The 20,887-nt window shown below is 37.9% G+C and overlaps 1 long non-coding RNA gene across 1 annotated transcript; it reads left to right on the forward strand.

Moving 5' to 3' along the window:
- The first annotated feature begins 4,358 nt into the window (after positions 1 to 4,358).
- Positions 4,359 to 16,631, forward strand: LOC114466628 (uncharacterized). The gene is made up of 3 exons (XR_003674456.1): positions 4,359 to 4,530; positions 7,036 to 7,044; positions 16,622 to 16,631. It is a non-coding gene; the product is annotated as an uncharacterized LOC114466628 (long non-coding RNA).
- The last annotated feature ends 4,256 nt before the right edge of the window (positions 16,632 to 20,887 follow it).

A 20,887-nucleotide genomic window follows, 5' to 3' on the forward strand; every position in this document is an offset into this window, starting at 1 on the left:
GACTTCCTCCTCCCCGCACGGTGACGTAGGGTTAGAAGACGCCCCGCCCTCCTCCCGTCCACTCCGTAGCCGAGCTCATGCTGCTTTATAAACATGAGACAGAGCGTGGGGGCGGGGCTTTCACCGGTACATACATAGACTGTAGAAAATACATACATAGCACTGAGCGAAAGACGCTGACATGCTCACCTTTGTGGGCGTGTCTGTTTACATGTCAATCACGGCAGAGAGCTTCTTGGAGGCGTGGCTTCTCCAGCTCAGTGCCTCGTCAAATTGATCATCAAAGTGGGAACGTGTCATCAAATTGTAGCGATGTGTTTGTGCTCACCCTGTAGTAAGAAAGGAGCAAATCACCCTTTAACTAACAATTGAGGGAATCAATGAAAAAACACTTTGTGCATGTGTTTGAAGCCCTAATAGCACTTTATCATGTTTAAAGTACAGAAAAGTCCTTTTAGCTCAACATGGGCCCTTTAAAGGTCTTTTATGGTGAGTTTCTGTTAAAAATGACCACCCTTCCAAATAGACACAGGGACGTTACATCATTGTTATATTAGAGTTATAGCCTAGGATATATGACAAAATGATTGAATCACTTAATGGTGTGTTTACAGCTGACTCATGTTTTATATGTAGTTAAAAACATTAAAATCAAACTTGTCTTAGTTCTAGTGTGTTCTGAATTATCAGTGACGCTGGTGGTGTCTGCGTTCCATCTGTTCTGAGCAAAACCAGGTAAAATGATCAAACTGGAACGTGACCTCTCAACCAAGTTACTGTACGTGCTCTAACATTATCATTATTATTTCATTCCTCATGTTTTCACTGGTATTTGTCAGTTTGTCTGTTATTGTGGATGTTTGTTAGCAGGTTGTGAACGTATTTAAATGACATTTGGTGAGCTGACTGACGACCAATGTCAAAACAAAGAATGCGTTTCATTTTGGAGATGATTGTGAAAGTACTGTAGAAAAGAAGAATATTTCAAAAGGTTATGAATGGATTTAAATGAAATTTGGTAATATTATCAAAACTTGGTGGAGGTTTATGTTCCCTGAGTTTGCTCAGGTTGTGTATTTTGTGTTCCACGGCAACGATAAGTATGCCCAGCACAGGGCCCAATGATTATGGGGATACATATTGTATGTATATATTAATAAACACACACACATTGTCGAATAAAATTTGAAAACCAGTTGAAAAATGTACGTTTTGCACTGTTGGATCTTAAGAAGGTTCTAAGTAGAGCTTCAAAATGCAAAAAGTAAAATGGGAGTGAGACAATAAAAAATATTGAGTAAATTGTACAAACAGTAAAACTGAAACAGGTTGTTCATCAGTGTTACATTTGTTTTTTTTTGCAATTTTTTAACTAGTCTTTACATTTCTATCAAAAGTATATATATTAAAAATATAATACATAATATTAGCATGTCTACATTTTATGGCAGAAATTGAGAGTTTGGGCATAAACTACATCACCTACATTGATAAATCGTCTGACCTTTAACAGTATATATTTTGTTCTTTGCTTTGTTGTTTCCTGTATTTATACGACCTTGAGCTACTGTAACACCTGCATTTCTCCTTTGGGGATAAATATACATTAGCTTGTCTTGTTTATTTTGTGAAATTAATTGTTTAACAAATTCTTTGTGAAGAAGAAAATTACAGTTTTAAAGCAGGCCTGCCTTATTTATATTATTTATATACAAATATTATTGCAGTATTTCTATATTCCATTAAATATATATTTAGAAAACGTTTTTGTTTTTTAACAAAATGTAACCAAGAGATGAAAAACAAATGAAAGGATAGATAATGTTTTTAATGTATTTTACAGCTGATTTAAAGACATGGGTTAAAACTGACCCGTTATCATAGGAGATGCTAACAGAAAGCTAACACAAGAGGAAGGTTAACATTTTGGGAATTACTTATTTCAGGCTCGGTAATTGTGATTAATTGTAATTGAGAACGTATTTATAATTGAGTTTAAAGGGAAAAATAATTGTAATTTTAGTTGTAATTGGAGCAAAATGTCGGCCACTGTAATAATGAGTTGTAATTAACCATGGATAATATAGGATTTAATTGTAATTGACCCCAAATTTGATTTATACTATCTTTAGCTGCTGTAATACCTACATTTCTCCTTTGGGGATAAATATGGATTAGCTTCTCTTATCTATTATGTAAAAATAATAGTTAAACTGATTATTTGTGAAGAGAAAACTATCTTATTTAAATTGTATTTACTAATGTTATTTCAGTCTTTCTATATTCCATTAAATATATATCTGAAAACCGTTTAGTTCTAGTCATAGACATATGAGGGCAGTTGGACTTACCCAGGCCAATGATGTTCCTTTGTCCTTTATTCACACTCTGCACAGAGTGTGAGTTTCTTCTGTTCAAACAAAGATCTTTTTTCTCTGAGTCCTCCACTGTATTTGTTTTTCTCTCAGATAAAAAAAAAAAGAAAAGCTGAGAATCATGCTGGATTTGCACGGGCATGGATAAGCCGTGCATGTGTAACGTACGGCCAAAAGGAGCCTGACATCCGGAAGAAAGAGATAGAGATAGAGAAGGAGTGGGAGGGAGCGAGGGAGGGAGATAAATAGTCAAAAATAGCAATAATTAAAAAAGAGGAACAAGAAGGTGTCGGGAGAGGAAGAGGGTATGAGGAAACGATGGAGGGAACGAAAAAGAAAGACAGAGCAAGCGTTGAAGTTGTGTCCAGGAGAATGAAGTGTGTGTGTGTGTGTGTTCACGGCCATCCTAAGCTTCCTTACTGAGAGGAAGGCAACCAGGGTCACTGCCGACTCACATGACCAGCGACACTGATCGTAATCCCATAATCCCCTGCTCTACCACGGCTGCTCCTGGCTAAACATACACCCAAACTGTGAAGGATCACACCTGCCCAACACCTCTTCATCTTCTTGTTCTTCATCTCTTCATATCCCCCCCTTCACTAACCTTCCACCTTTTTTATTCCTCCTTTAATGTCACCTTTTATACATTTTTTGACTTCCTTCCTGTTTCCCTTTTGCACCTTAACTTCGGACCAAATCCCTCTCTCCCTAATCTTGTTTCTTCCACACCTGACTCTCTGTTGTTACACGTTGACCTTTACTTAAAGACTTAAAAAACACACCTACACTTCCATCGAGGCTGGCATGAAGCTGCACAGATTTACGCCTTTCAAATTCACCTTTTTTTCATCTCTAACTATTAAATATTCTTTTTAAAGCATCCAACCATAGGCAGAGTTAGAGATGCTTGTCGGAGTATTTATACAACAATGTCTTACTGAATCCATATTTTCCGTCAAGTGTCCTCAGAATCTTCCTCAAACATTTAAAAATCCAATGAATCCCAACATTTAGTCCAAAACTGCTGTAAAAATATATTTACAAGAAAAAAGCCCTTTTTTTCAACTCTGAGGCTGAATTTTTACATTATTGTTGTAAATTCATGATAAAATCAGGCCAACGGACACTTTCTGCTTCTTTGCTGCAGTACCATACATGAACTGCTGGGTGCAGTGTTGATTCACCATTTACATTGTGAAGAAGAATTGCGCAACAGAAGAAAAACCAACCTAAAGTCTTAAACGTTGTGGACTATTTCACTGAAAATGTATACTACACACCTGAGGTAGAACTAACATCTGTGATTTTTTTTCAGTTTTTTATTGAAATTAAAATTGTGTAAGTCTAATGAATAGTTTAAAATGGTACAAAGGTACGTAAAGGACAGCGAGAGCTTAAAAAAAGGTTTGGTTATCCAAAACTGAAAAATAATGTACATTTCAGAATTATACAAATAGGTCTTTTTCAGGAAACACAAAGTGGGTTAAAAATTAAAACTGTTCTTCAACAATGAAGGTTGAATCAGCCTTGAAAGCTGGTGCTGCTCATTCTTACAGGTGTTCCAACTTTTGTTGGTTACTTCCAACTAGGAATGTCCAATATTTTATCGTTTATGAGTTATCGTCAAAAGATATTCTCACCGGTAAGAATATGTCATCCCACGATATAAACGATTAATTCCCATGTCGGAAATTGGGGAGGACCACGGGCCATTTGTCCCACAATTTAGCCAAGAATGACCATAAAATCCTTGTTCCAAAACTGTTGTCAACTTATTATTCTCAAGAGCTCCACAGCGAAACCTCCGTGGCCACGGTGTGCACCACGCCTCCCGCCCCCAGCTCTCACAACCACAGACGGCGGTGCTTGTCACGGTACCTGAAGCTGCCGTGCTGCGATACGTCATGAACCACTACTTGGTTAAAACCAAACAACCATCCTACAAAGTGAACCAATCCAAGTTCCTCCATCAGATCCACCCAAAGTTCCACAAACACGGGGACAGAGATGAACCCGTAGCAACGATTATGAACTGGAAACTCAACTAAAGCTAACTATGCTAAGCTAACCCACCGACACACAGACTGGGCTAAGAGCTGATGCTAACCTCTCCATATAAGGAACAGACCAAGTAAAAAGAACACGTCTTACTGTCATAAAACCACAGAGAACCATCGATTTGTTTGTGGTCAGATTTAACACTTTACTATGGAAGGATAAAAGCTAAACATGTCACATGTGTGAAATAAATGTTAGCATAATGTCAATGTCACTAAGCATTCGTCCAAACTTGTGAAACACTATTTTTTAACTGTATTTCACGTGTTCACAGACAAAGCTGGTCCCATTAGACTAATGTAACTATTGAGATTATTACACCGAAATATACTGAATGATTAAATCATCAGCTTGATCTGGTTTAATTATCAATCATAACTTTATGTAACTCATAAGATAAATGAAACAAGATTCAGCAGCAGTAAAAACACTGGAGTTATTTGTGCTTTTTTTTTTTTTTTTAGAAATAATTTCATTTTAAGTGAGGAAATAAATTAAATTTGTACAATAACACTAAGAGTGATCTGCATGCACTAATATATTCCATAAAATATCAGCTCATGAGTGTGTTGATGTATTCAAATGTATTTGTTTGTAAGGAACATGTTTACACTTTAAGTTGGGAATTGTTTTATTTATTTATAGTTTTTTATTAATTGTGATGTTTATCGTTATCGTGATAAATACCCGAAATTATCGGGATAATTTTTTTAGTCCAAATCGCCCATCCCTACTTCCAACCCCCTTTGTCTGTATAAAAGCCGTGTTGCAACTCTTTACTTTGATGAGTGAAAAGTTTAGAATACATTTTGGTCTATAAATTGATTCCATTATATTAACATTTCAACATGGTTTCACTGCAGGAAAACTGTAATGAAACTAAAATTGTCACGAGTCGCTACTGAGAAAAATGTCATTAACAGCTCCACAGTTTTGAGGATGCCAGTAAGGGACGATCGGTTTAGAAATGGGAAGGGGAGGGGGGAACGTGGTTGATTCCATACAAGTCTCACCATTCTACATACTGCAGCTTTAATGTGTTCATCAAAAATAACACAAATGTGGTTTTAAAGAGGCTAAAAAATCTCATTTTCAACATTAATCACAGGTCCTCTAAATGCAATCATTCAGAAATAAAATCATTCATATTATAGATATTGTTGATAATAAAAATCCTTTAATAAGTTAATCGTGTGTTTCAGACCAGCATCATTGCAGCTGTAGGGAATAAAGGTGTTTTACAAAAAATGTGAATTAATCCCACCTATTTCCATACGTATAGGTGGGTAATAAATGTAAATGTATTGGCTCACTAATATGTAGTGCCAAATTATTGTGTATCTAAAAGATGGTTTATATATTTTTTAAATTAACTTTGCCTCATTGCTGCTCACACTCAGGTGAGCAGGACATGGAGTTTTAAGAGATCTCAGCGAGTTAATGTCAGAGTTAAAGCATCCATGACGAGCTACTAAAGTGCAAATTTATGTCCTGCTCTTTTCAACATTGGTAAACAAAAAAAATGTTATGTGCTTCGGAGGATGGAGCTGGTCTCAGTTTGTGTTTTTTCTCCACTGCATCATAAAGATAAATGGAGCAGTGAGTGCTGGTGTATAAATATTTAGACTGTGTCCCACAAATGCAGTTTTATACTGAATGTGTTTACTGTGTAGCGCACAGGGTCGTCTTCATGAAGAAGCTGTGCAGAGACAAATATCATGACTTGTGTTTGGTCCTCAAATGTTTTTCCTGATTTATTGTTTATTAGCAGGATTTATGAAATGTAACCTCGAACCAAGTCTTTCCAGGCAATTTAAGTTCATGTCTTGTACCAAACAAAAACCTAAAACCACTTTGATGAATGCAGTGGCCACCGGCAGTTGTCAAACTTCCTATAATGCCGTGACTATAGTAAAAAAAAAATAGCAAAAAACTAAAGGCACACAGGCATGAAATGAGACAGAATTCCTTCACAATGCAGCTTCTAAACATACCCAAAAACCCTCAAGGGGCTTGAAGAAGATGGCTCCCGATACAACATTTAGACTTTAACTAAAGAGAAAAAACTAAGGATGCACCCAATATTTGGTAACCGGATATCTTCGGCCGAATATTGCAAAAAAAGCCACATTCAGCCTTCGGTGGAGTGAGTTAAAAGCACGGCCGAATAGGCAAACAAACAACGTGCAGTGACACGGTGTCCGACGCACAGATTTCTTAAGCATTTCACAGTATTTGGGGCTTAACATACAGGCACATCCACATTAACGGAATCGCGAAGGTAATCACGGAATTGACCAATGAAAATGGTTAAAAACGGAAATGGACAGAATCGGCATGAAGCGCGGTCACCGTGGGGCAAAGGACATTTTTAATGGGGAAATGTTTCCGGGGACCGTTTATTAGGTGCACCGCCCTGTCCTGGCTGCATTAAACAACACAAATCATCACTGACTCCTAAATACAGAGCCTCCCTCCTGTGCCCGTTTAACTTTGCTGTGTCTGTAAAGCTTCGTCCGTTTTTCGTGGAGTGTAGCGGTGCTCCGTGAGAACATCTTCACCTGCTCAGTGTTCGAACTGTTATGTCTGGCTAACGAAGAGTAACTCAGTCCGTTTTGTCCTTTAGTTCTTTTTATTCCAGCCTTTTGTTCGTGTCTCGTAGGTACGCGTTCACAGTCAGCTAGCTACCTCAAGTACAACCGTTTCAGTGGGAACTTCCGGTTTACAAAAAAATGCCAGTTGGAGCAACTTTATTAGTGTTACATTCTAACAACATCTCATCAGAACTACAGAAGGTCCATGGGAAACGTTGTTGTTGATGAGACCATTAATACCAGGGATTGTACAGTAGTTTATTGATTAACTTCTGATACTGTCAAATATTCTGACCCTTAGTGGTGAAATAACTGATGCTTCCTTGTGTCTATTTAGTTTTGTTTAATCATTACGGTCTGGAATGATGTCATCAGGATCATTTAAATTAGGTTAATTTAAACTAACTTGACAAAACATAATCATTAAACCTGATCAGATTCAGTAAATCATTGATCCCTGAGAGGAAATCAGGTGCATTAATGCTGTTCTTATCCATCTTTATATGACATAACACTACACTACAACTTAAATCTACTTTTTAATTGTATGTTGATTTTTGACATTTTTGTTTAATTATGTTAAGTATTTTGTTTCCTCACAGTAATTAAAAACTAATATATATGTTTTTTAAATTAAATATTTCTTAAAGAAAAACGTAATTTAAAAAATGAAAGTGGTAAACTAGATAAAATAGAAATTAATTTGGAAAAAAATGAAACTGATTTTATGAGGCCCTAGGTTTACACTATTTGCTTGTCTACTGTGGCTAAGCAGACTTGTGCCAAAAGAACAATTTACTGTATTTATCCACTTTAATGCACTTCAGTTTTTTTTTTAATGCATGTTTTGTTTTATTTGAAGGCCTAATATAAATGAAAAACTTTGTTGTGCTTTTTGTGAAAAACAAAGGCTTCTGGAATATTTAAAAATAGTGAGAAACATAACAACCGTATTTGGTATTTGGCCAAGTGATTATATTTTATTCGGCTTTGGCCACAAATTTTCATTTCTTTACAACCCTAGAAAAAAATAAATAATAAAATAAAGACAAGACGGGGAAGATAACAGGAACAAGAAAAACATTGACATCAAAATCAAAAGTCAAGCAAAAAGAGCCAGTTTCTAACCATATTGGTTCATTTCCACCCCGTAACTACTCAGCCATGGGCTAATTCTGATGCTGAGTGGGTGCAGGGAGGAGTAAGGTGATATTTAATCCACTGCTGCTGAAAAACTACACTTCCCACAATGTAAACAGACCTTTTGTTCACGGCCTCTTGGTGAAGGCGGTCGCATTCTTCTCTGCTCCCACTCTCCTTCCTATTCGTGTGGCTCTACAGGAGAATTTATCCAAAAACCAAAATCATGGAATTGATCAAATTCTCTCTTAATGCTATCGACCACATTTTTCCAACAAGAACACTGGGCCGAGGTGAGCCCGCGTGTCCAGACGGAACGTTTGTGGCCAGATACATGATGGACCCCTGGAACAAGTGGAAGGTCATGTGTCTGTCCATGCTTTCCGTTGAAGACGTGGAAGACATCTACATAATTTGATTTATGATAGTAGACATGCTGTTGATTGGAGCTGGCAGTTTTCTGATCTACCGCAAAGTCTGTTTTGTTGGCAGCTGTTTTGGGAAGGCTGTCAGTCATTTCTGAAGGATGTGGCAGAATACTCAACACTCAGACTCATACGATGAACGAACTCAAAAGTGAGCAGGAGGCTACTTTAAGGGAAGCTGAACGCTTGGCTGACGGTTTAACGTTAACATTATTTGATTTACTGCTGAGACCAAAGATTTCAAGGTTACTGAAACAGTCATAGACTAAAACAAAAATAACTTGTCTTATCACCACTGGCCACCCTCACGCCAGCTCAAGGTTATGACTGTATTTTCACCATGGATAATGTGCAGATCTGATGCTCTTTCCCCCGTCCTCTCCCCCTCCACTCCCCCATCGCCTCCTGGACTTCTGTCATATCCTGACCAAAATGGCGGTTCTCTATAGTTTATGCCCCAAAGTATTAAATCGTTAAGTCTTTTTTTTCTTATACAAAAATGCACTTATTGTTTCTTGGTAATACATTCAATACATTTTTTGTGATATACATTTCCATTACAGGTAACCTTTAATATCACCTGTTCATATGTAAACAGGCAGGTGTTTCACTTAGTTTAAATGGTTCATTTACAAGTGTCAGTGTATATATATATATATATATATATGATGAGCAGACAGAACATACGTACCTTCCATATAGAGAAAAATAACGCCATTTTCACCACTTTAACATTCTCCACTTTTCTCTTTTTATTTTTGCTCCTGTTCTCATATCATTTCTCTCTTCATTGTTTTTCTCTATTTTCATTACATTGCCATCCTGGTCCTTTATTTTTGGCCCCATACCTTTCACTTTCCATCTCTCTCTCTTAAGTTCCCCATCATTTTTTTCCATTAGAGCTGTCAGTGCACACAATAGCTAATAACCTGGTCAACAAAAAACAGCTGTGCTCTCTCTCCTGCTTTTTTCTATAAATGTTCCTTTTTCCCTCCATCTCATCATAGCTGCTTTTCCTTTTTAGATTTCATCCTCTTTAAAACAGCTATGTTCAAGCTCTATATATACATATGTTCATCAAAACAAATATTTATTATTCCAATAATCACATAGATGCTAACTTTGCCTGATTTATCTTCAGACTTGTTTTCCCGTGCCTATGCTAAGTTGTTTATTTGCTACCTTCATCTACTTTATTATGAATACACAATTCTGCATAGTTCAGTACGTTGCCCTCAGTATCTAATACATAACCACTCTTACATTTTACAACCACTTATTTTCTCCACGATTCCACAGAGGTTCCTGCACTCAACATACTAACATCTTCCCACAGGGATTTCAAGACTGAAGGGTTCACCACATGCTACACCTGAAGTATATTTTTATGCCAGTATATCTACATGATGTCATGGATTTGTGCGTTTTCCAATTCCCCAGTTGATGCATATGTGCTTTCTCCTCTGCATGCATCTGTGGTTAGACGCATGCATTTTAATGCACTGTCCTATCTATTGCATGAATATCTTTGTGCCTCTTGGCTCCTTTTTTAATATATATATATACTGTGTATATATATATATATATATATATATATATATGTATATATATATGTATAAATGTTTGACCAATCTATCAGGCATTTGACATCTGCAAAATCACAAAGGCATTTATATACTGTACAACTTTACCTCTGAATGATGATCTATCTACACTGTTGATTTTAATGATTTTAAATATTTGTGATTTCTTCATCTTCACCTGTTCCATGTCTTTTTTCTACTTTTCCATTGTATTTGATCTTTTTTTATGAACTATAAAGCACCTTGCTGTTTTGTAACTGTGAAAGGTACTAGGGACTCTATTCTCCCATGTGCGTAAGTCCAAAAAGCCATGCAGTGGCGCTGTTTTTGGCTGTGTGCTATTCTCCCCCTGTACTTAAGTCAGTCGCTGCACGCCTTCATCCCAGTTATGCACTGTAGGTGGAGCAGCCCTGAAATGTGGGTGTTCCCATTCAATATGGCTTTACGCGCATTCTCCGGTGTGCGTAAGTCCTTTTCCTCTTACGTTCTTCTAACCCTGGAATAAGTGCAGCGCCCCCATAAGGTGAAACATTATATTGCACTAGAAATATGGACTTAGTTACATTTGAAGCCACACGGACTCGTACGTCACGCAGCAGCAGCTGTGATCACTCAGCTGCTGCTGCACGATGAATTCAAACTCTGACAGACACAGACTTCTGTCCACGTTGGTCACAGTGATTCAACTATTTTCACACTATGTCTGACGTGAAGTCACTGTTTGATCCACTACAGTGTGAAACAAGCTGTCATATGCAGATGAGGATGGATCGTAAACTGTTCCCACACATATTTTAATGAGGCACAGCTCATCAATGATCTGATCAAATCAATGAGTTAGAATACTAAATCAAACTGAAATGCATACTTGAAAAAGTGCTACAAAATAGACAGAAGAAAAGCCACAATTACACTAATATAATGCACCAAAAGCCACCATATAGCATCATTTTTGCAAAATTTTCTAGGGTCGGGTGGGGCGGCCTTAGGTGTCACATGTAACTACCAGTTTTAACCTTGTTTTTGTTTTTTTTTTGTTTTTTAAGCCTACTACTTTGTTTTACGGACATCTCTGCTCATTTTTTTAAATAACTGGGGGGTCATAGAAAAAACTAGTTACAGCGTGGATACTTTTATAGATTAAGATGCACAGAAGCTTCTACCAAACCAAATACATGAAAAGCACACGCTTTTGAAGACAGATGTGTTTATGTAGCTCTTAACAACCTTTACATCCTGTATTACACTTTCAAGCACAAATTAACCTGAATGCATCATCACTAGAATCTGATTCAGTAATGACATATACACATTAAGTAAGTCTACAATAGCTGCTGACACATAGAGCACTATATTGATAATTTATGGAACATGTTTGTGCATGTGAGTCATTCCATTAGTGTTATTGTATATAATTCATTTATTTCCTCATTTATAATGAAATTCTTTTCTAAAAAAAATTAAAAGCATATGAAAAGCAAAAATAACTCCAATAGTGTTTTTACTGCTTCTGAATAGTTTGTTTTATATCTGATAATTAAATGATAATAAAAAATTATATATATAATTATATATTATCTGTAATTTCCTATAATTAAAGCAGATTTGACTTGATTTAATCATTCATTACTGAGAGCAGTACTAACAGGATATTTTGGAGTAATAATCACAATAGTTACATTACTGTCTAATGGGACCAGCTTTGTCTGTGAACACGTGAAATATAATTATTACCGTGACGTTAGTTTTTAGGTCGGACTGAAAACGCCCTCACTTTGACACATACCAATATATAAAAGGGGGCCCAGTACCCTATACGTGTCATGGGGGCCCCCGGAGGCCCTATTTTTCAAATGACCATTCCATTCGTTCTTGTTAGATCAGAATACAGTTTGGTATGAATACTCTATGAATGAATATGATGAGACACTCAGAGACCTTTTTTTAAATGTTTCCTGTTGGCCCACCCCCCTTTTCTGGTAATTTCCAATTTCCATTAAGTTTTCTCATTTATTTAAGAGTCAAATATTGCAACAGTTGGTGGTTCTGAATCATTGACACATATCAATATATGAACGGGACCTATTACTCCATCTGTGCCACTGTTAATGCTCGTTGAATCAGGCTGTAATTTGACATGATATTCTATGAGCAGATGTTAAGACCTTTTTTACTGACCGTGTCATTTGACTGAATTCTCGGAAACATGGGACGTGCTATTTGGCACGGAGACGTTCCGCGGGCCCGGCCATAGTTCATCCAAACTTGTTACTTTGCTCGTTAGCGTTAACATTTATTCCAGTCTCATGTGTCTGTGGGTTAGCTTAGCATGCTTTAGTCCAATGTTCAGTTCATAATCATTGCTACATCTCTGTCACGGTGTTTGTGGGAACTTGGACTGGTTTCATTTGTTTGGTGTCTGGTCTTCACCAAGTAACAATCCATGATGTATGGCAGCACGGCAGCTTCAGATAGACTGACGTGAGCAGTGCTGTGTGTGTGAGGGGGCGGAGCTCACCCTGGAGCAACCTTTTGCTGAGCGGAGAATAAAAAGTGGTTGACAAAAAATTTTGACCCAAGGAACAAGGTTGTGGGTTGTATTCTTGGCTAAATTGAGGCCAAATGGCCCATGACCCTCACTAATTTCCAACACAGATATTATTTTTTCACGTGTACACCAAATGCTCTAAACTCAGAGTGCAGCCCTTTTTCTTTGTTTGTTCAATCCTCCTTTTTGCATTGTTTTGCACTAGTTTGAGTTTATGGGGTCTTTAAATTCCTGTAAATTGTGCATCATGTGGTTTCCACTTTTGTTGCGTGTGCAGACGCTTTTTTTTTTTCACTCTTGAGGACAATTTGCATGTACGGTACCTCCGTCATGTTAGCGTGATGAGGTCTTCTGTCCTCTTTAATGTGGAGCAGACGGAGCACGGCTTATACGAGGGTCGCCATCAATACCCTCAGGTTAAGCACACACACACACACACACACACACACACACACAGCTTATATGTATTGAATACCCTCAGGTCAAGCAATTGGCTCAGAGGCTGTTTCCCTAGAAACAGATCGGTGAGGGGATGAAGATGATGATGGTGATCTGAAAAGCTGGAGTATTTGGACAGAAATAGGACACAGTGGGAGCAGATAAGGAAACACAATCAGATAACGGGGATGGAGGCCGATTAGAAGCTACAGCTGCAAGAGGTGGAGGATTTAAAAGACTATTAAATCAATTTACATAGTGCAAAAGGATGACATGTGGGATCATATATGGTTAAAGTAGGTCCTAGCGCTGACATAAAATCTATTTTTTTCAACACCCCTGGAATCCAGACTCAGACTGAGTTTCTCATCAATTTCTGGCATCTGTTGTACTCTGTTTGTCGTTGATAAAGCACTGATGTCATTGCTAATCTGGCCTTATAACACACAAGGTTTATTTTTTAAATCCATTTTGGACTGAGGCGATGAAAACAATGTCATCACCAAAACACTTGTTAACCTGCGGCTGAATTACAGAAACTCCTGTTTTGTCTGAAGATGAGATTGGAAGAATGCAAGATTTATTTCAGTGTTTATGATGAAAAAAAAAACAACTAAAAAAAGTCTGATATAAAGCTATTTTTCTTATCTTTTATCAGTATTTTAATCTCAGGTGAAGTACATCCAAAACCTCATTTCAGTGTCATTTCTTATTTTATCACTTCACATTAGGACTCATAGCACCTGTGTACAGGATCTGTAAACCACACGCAGGTTTTTGGGTTTAAACTGAATAATTATTCAGTATTTAATTCAATAAAATAATTCCATGCCTGTCCACACAATACATTTTGTAAAGTTTTTCTCTACAGCTCCAAGGACAGATGACAAGAGTAGTATCATTTTAATGAGGTTTATTCTCGTTCCAGTGACAGGTAAAATAAAAAAATAAAAATCAAATAAATTCTCGCCAGTGCTGTTGAGCGTAGGGGCTCCTACGTTCAGTTTTCACAACTTAGGGGGATTTTCTGTTGTTTTTTCCTTTTTTAATGGGTACCATCATAATAATTGTTGCACACTTGGACACAAAATGGACTCCCAGCTGTGCTGAAGTTGTTGAAACTCTATTTTTAATTTGTATAACCCAGAAACACACATCAGCCACACCATCTATTTAATACAGGCGATCTGCTCGGATGCCCCTGTCCTTCCTGTAGTGTTGTCCCGCCCACTAGCTAAAGAACGTAGCAGCGTCCATGCTGGATCAAATCCGCTGTGAATGTACGTAATAGCATTTAGCATAGCATGGTTACGTTTTTATGTGAAATGTTTTCATCTTGGGGAAGTGACTGCACATGTGCAAACACATATAAACACGCTATGGGAACAGAGGCAGAGCAGCCATTTTCATTTTGGGAGGGGGCGTGGCCGCCTCCTGCCTCACAGCGAAGTGAGACTGTGCAGCGTCTCTGCCGTACCAGGAAATAGTGATGTTTAGTCATTTGGGTTATGAAAAGCACAAAATGCTGACACTATCAAATGTTTAGGTACTGTAGGTATTCGGAAATGGAAAAATAAACATGTTAATTAAAACAAATAATCAAAATATCAATTCACCCTTGGTAGGCACTGCCTACCTTTCCTACCCGAATCTAACTGATAGATAATCATACAGTAGTTATGATTTTGCTGTTCTATAATGTAGGGGTGCAAAACTCATTTTAGTTCAGAGGCCAAATATAGAGCGATTTGATCTTAAGTGGGCCACAGATTATTATTATTATTATTATTATTATTATTATTATTATTATTATTATTATTGTGCTCTAATTTATACTTTTACGTATAATTGATATATAAAGTATGTAAGGCACTGATAATATCCAAACAATGGACAGTGACAGATGTCGGTCCCTGCAGCTTCTTTATCGCATTTTCTTGATTTTTCTGACAAATTTTTATTAAATTTGGGGGAATGTTGAGGAACAATTTGAGGAAAATTGCATGATTTTGAAAAATCAAGAGTTCTTTCAACAATTTGAGATTTGAAACGACTACCATCATGTGATATTAGCATTAAAAACTGTAATCCCTGCAAATATTGTGCAGTCTCATTGGATTTGTGTATTTGAAGGTGTATCTACAACTGAACTAAATGGTCATTTACGCAGTGATTCATGTTTTCTTTGTCATTTTTTTTCCTGCGGTTCAATTAGATCCTCTAAAGCAGACATAGGCAATTGGTGGCCCGGGGCCACATGCGGCCCTCAGTCTAATTCTGTGCGGCCCCCCAAGACAAATCCACCAAAAATTGTAATTTAAGATTTTCGAAATAATATGAAGCCCAATATAATACACAAAATAACTTAAATTTGTGGCCCCACTGTGATAACAGTTGCCCATCCCTGCTCTAAAGGGCCAGATTTGGGCCCCGGGCCTTGAGTTTGACATGTGCTGTAATGTATTTATATTGTCTCTATCTGAACATTTCTGCTGTAAAACCAGCACAGATGTTATTATAATCTAACACACACAGTTGAATCCATCAGTAACGTCATTAAATGGACTGACACGGCTAACAAGACAATGTCCAGGAGCTACGCCGTGTCCTAACATTGTGTTGGACTGAGTAGTTGAGTAATCGTGGCGTATGGAGCTAATCTGCTCCTGGAGTGACACTCGGAGGTGAAACACCAGCACAAATCATCGACAAAACGCTGCTTTTCTACCTTAAAGCACCAGAAAATGATGTGATTGTGTCAGCTTGATATGTAGAGAGATTTATAATGATGGCACTATACTGTTATATAACACTAAAAGTGTATCTTACATTTCCCTTTTTCTTCATCATCAGGTTTAAGAGTGACAGTCGGTGAGAAACTGGTTATGGAATGGAATAAAACCAGGGTTTTACAACAAAATGAAAAAAGGAGAAAAGTGTGGGGAATAAAGCTTTATAAAGGAATCATTTTTGTCATAGTTTTTATTAACATCACAAGTGAATGCATATAAATTAATAAATTAAAACCCACATTTAATCAATTAATATTTGAAATAGTTTGTGTTGCTCTAGCGGTACCATGGAGTGAGAGGGTGGGGCGTGATGGTTAGCATGCTAAAGCTAACATGGTTTAATGAAGTACTAATGACTATACTATATATAATATATAATGTCTACTATATGCTATAAGCAGAGCTTATTATATTTTGGGCCGGATCTTGACGGAGCATGATCCGGCACCTCACAGATTTTGACCTGCACTTATTTGATTGGATCCAGCACCTCGTTTAAAAAAATAAAAAATCTAACCCATTTTTCACTTTTAGGTGTGTAATTAAATTTTGAAGTATTATATTTGGACAGCTGTCCTTTTTTTGAGTTGAAATCACTGGAAATTTCATTGTAAACACAAAACTTAATGTATACACAGCGCGAATGTGAGGAAGAGAGTGGAAAGTAAAGCCACGCCCCCACGCTACTAGGGTGATTTAATGTAAAAATAGTCACGATGTCAGCGCTGGTAAATGTTTAAAAATAACTTTTTTAAGCCAATAAGTGAAGCTAAGCCTGAGATAAAGTTTGTTTCTGTGAAAATTGCGGAGGAAAGCAGTAGCAGCAGTTAGCTTAGTGACTAGCAGCATTGCAGCAGTTAGCTTAGTGACTAGCAGCATTGCAGCAGTTAGCTTAGTGACTAGCAGCATTGCAGCAGTTAGCTTAGCGACTAGCAGCATCACAGCAGTTAGCTTAGCTACTAGCAGCACAGTAGCAGTTAGCTTAGCGACTAGCAGCACAGTAGCTGTTAGCTTAGCGACTAGCAACACAGTAGCAGTTAGCTTAGCGACTAGCAGCACAGTAGCTGTTAGCTTAGCGACTAGCAACACAGTAGCTGTTAGCTTAGCGACTAGCAACACAGTAGCTGTTAGCTTAGCGACTAGCAACACAGTAGCTGTTAGCTTAGCGACCAGCAGCACAGTAGCTATTAGCTTAGCGACCAGCAGTACAGTAGCAGTTAGCTTAGCGACTAGCAACACAGTAGCTGTTAGCTTAGCGACTAGCAACACAGCAGCAGTTAGCTTAGTGACTAGCAGCACAGCAGCAGTTAGCTTAGCGACTAGCAGCACAGCAGCAGTTAGCTTATTTTATTATTTTTAAAACAAAATAACACCAATGATTTCAATTTAAAAAGGCTCTAAGTTTACAGTAGACACTTCTATGAACTGTATAACTTAAAACTCCAATCAATGCTGTACATTACGTGCATTACGTTTAATCTGATTGGTCGGCTAGGATGTGATGCATTTGATTGTTGTCTGGTCATTTGATTTTTTTGTAGTTTCACAATGTCTGTTGATCATTTTAAAACAAAATATATATAATTTACTCAGTAACAGTTGGATGTAGAAATGTACTTAATTTAAAACATACTTAAGTCCAAGTAAAACTAATCATTAGATTACAGTAACGTTAGTACTTGTAATCTATTACTTTTGCCTCTGGTTATACTGTAAGTAATCAAACTTTATGTAAAGTTGACAAAAAGTCTCGTAATTCAAAAGCATTTGGTGCTAATGTGACTCAGATCAATTAGCTGACAGGGTCAGTTAATGTTGTGTAACCTCATAATATTAGTGATCTCACTGCATGGGAGCTCCCTCTGATGGTGAGAACACACACACACACACACACACACACACACACACACACACACACACACACACACACACACACACACACCAGTCGAGGTGTGTTTGGCTGACGTTGCAGTTCTGGACTAAAAGAATTGCTGTGTGAAAGCAGCTCTATTGTGTCGTTAAGTGTGACAGTATCCAACAGGAATGTGAATATAACGGGTCTTTTTCACACAATAGATACAATGGAGTTGAGCAGGGACACCAACCACAGGTTTAGAACAGATTTACAGGAGCAGAGAGAGTTCAGAAAGGGACACAATGGCTGCAGAGTGAAGAATTACACCATGTTTTATTTGATATTCTACTACGAGGGTGTGTGTTATAGCTGTTAAAAGCAAGGAGGAGGATTGAAATTGAACTTTACAGTAATTCTCTATTGAGGAAGGGAGAAGGTGGGGGGCCGGTCTCTCCCTGGTTGGGGGGGGGGGGTTGGTCCTTCTAGGTGGTGTGAATGAGCAGGGCAGGTGGTGGTTCTTTGGGGACTTCTGTTGCAGCTTTATCAGTTTTCTGGTACAGAATAAGGGGTGTTTTTCTTTGTCGGGTGCAGCTGGTTGTTGACCACCTTTGATTGGAGGGTGGTCGCCATGGGCGGAGTCTGAGATTCTTATCGGGGGGGGGACAGCAAAAAAAAAGAATTAAATATATAGAACGTCTCAAGATTTGCTTCATCAATAAGGAATGAAAACTAATGCACCGATCTACCTCTTTTTATTATTATTTCTCATTTCTGTGAACTTGAAATATTCAGCACCTTCTCCAACTTAAAGAATGAGAGAGTAAAGTAGCTCAAATTAGGAAGTGTTATTATTTATGATGTTCTAAATGATATATGATAAATACTGGATAATATGGGAGATACATTTTTTACGTGGAGGGTCAGACTAAATCACTTATTTAGACACAGTTAGGATATAATAAAAGGATTAAAATCATTTAAAAGTCAAATGTAGATTATGGCATTAAAAGTCTTTAACAACGTAGCTTCGCTGAATGTCTACGTGGTCCCGTGTTGCGGGGAGGCGGGCGAGTAAATTGGACCAGCATCGCTCAATCCATCGCGTTGTATCCAGACAAGTGCTGTTTTCTCTGTGCATCCCTACAAACAACAGACTAATGAGTCTACGGAGCACCTGCGGTATTTTTGACATACTATATTTACTAAAGAACCTTATATCCAATAGCCCTATCTACCAAATATATCCTTACATAAAATAATTCAAACTGGTTAGTTCACTTTTTCGAGGCCTATTTTCTGGAACAAGGACAAAGTTTCAAAAAACATGATTTCAACTAAATCTTAACCAACAAAACAAACTTTACGTAAACGAAGAGTCAGATATGCCAAACATCAGCGACTGTTTTTAATCCAAATACCAAAGTCTGCCTTCTCTTTTAAAAACTAAACTTAGAACACATTAAACAACTTGTATACATACAGGATACCAAATAAATCACAATGAATAATATGGCAAAAAGATTGTACTACGTATACGTTTAACTGATAACGATGAAAAAAAGAAATGAAACTTAACGGTATTTGCAGAAGGATGAGAAAATAAGATCACTGCAACTTTCCATAGAGTGGGTGAGCTAACACTTGCTGCGTTTGGAATCGCACACTATCGTACTACACACTAGTACACACTCAATGAGCAGATACTGTCTACCATATACTACAAGTATGATTAGTATGGTAACCATTCTTACTGAAGTATACTTCCAAGTTTCCCAAGATGCATCTGGAACATACAGCATTAAAAACCTTGTTCACACTGAGGCTAAATATCTCTGTTGATTCTCCTTTACTTTGAAAATTCTGAAAATATTTTAAATGAGAAAGTGACCAAGTAGAATATCAACATGTGCTCATTTGATCCATAAAACTCACGTAGACACATTTTATGCCGACATTTCAGAGATTTTCAGAGACCCTCCATTGTGCTACTGACTAAACTTCCTGTAAACTTCAAAACAAGAGCCTTATTTACAAAAGGGTTGAAAAAACTAATGGAAGACAAGAAAAGATGCTTTTGTTTTGAAAAGGGGATGTTTGATTATCATGGGATGGTTGAGTATGACTTGTGTGCCCATCGTGCATACTTACCCTCATATAGTATCTAATGTGAACACACTACATACTCATTTTGACTTCAGACTTAGTATGAGTAGTACGTCAGTATGAGTGGTACTTCAGGATGAGTGGTACGTCAGGATGAGTGGTACGCCGGTAAGAGTGGTACGCCGGTAAGAGTGGTACGCCGGTAAGAGTGGTACGCCGGTAAGAGTGGTACGCCGGTACGAGTGGTACGTCGGTACGAGTGGTACGTCGGTACGAGTGGTACGTCGGTACGAGAGGTACGTCGGTACGAGAGGTACGTCGGTACGAGAGGTACGTTAGCATGAGTGGTACGTTAGCATGAGTTGTTCGTCAGGATGCGATTTCAAACACTGCCAAAGTAGATTCATTGTTTAGGGTTTGTCTTTGCACAAAATGACTAAAGACTAGATCTGTGGATAATGTGAGGTAGAAGTTCTTCACAGACCACCAGGGGATGAAACACTCTTCACATGGTTTGAACTAGTTTGGTCATCCTCACCACTCTGTAGTCAGCGGCTCATCTCCATGGAGGCAGAGTGTGAATCTGTGTGTGTAGAGAAAGGAGGTCAATAATTAGAGAGAGAGAGACAAACAGAGCGAGAGTAGGGAATTAAGGATGAAGATTGTGTTGATCTGTGTCTCGATTAAGAGGGGGGGGGGCTTATGCACCCACCAATGGGCCTCCATCCTGGGTTTTCAAATCCTTGGCTGAAGTACATTGAGGACTTGATTGTGTGTATTTGCGTGCATGTGTGTGTGCGTGTGTGCTCTTGCGCATGTACTTGTGCATGTTTGTGCATGTGCGTAAATGTGTGTGTGCTTGTGAGTACGCGCATATACTTGTGCATGTATCTGTTTCACATGGGCTCCATGAGTGTGTGTGTGTGTGTGTGGGGGGGGGGGAGAGAGAGAGAGAGGTGTGTTCACTGGAGGA

Source organism: Gouania willdenowi, chromosome 7 (assembly GCF_900634775.1).
Source record: "Gouania willdenowi chromosome 7, fGouWil2.1, whole genome shotgun sequence".
In the NCBI taxonomy this organism is placed as follows: domain Eukaryota; kingdom Metazoa; phylum Chordata; class Actinopteri; order Blenniiformes; family Gobiesocidae; genus Gouania; species Gouania willdenowi.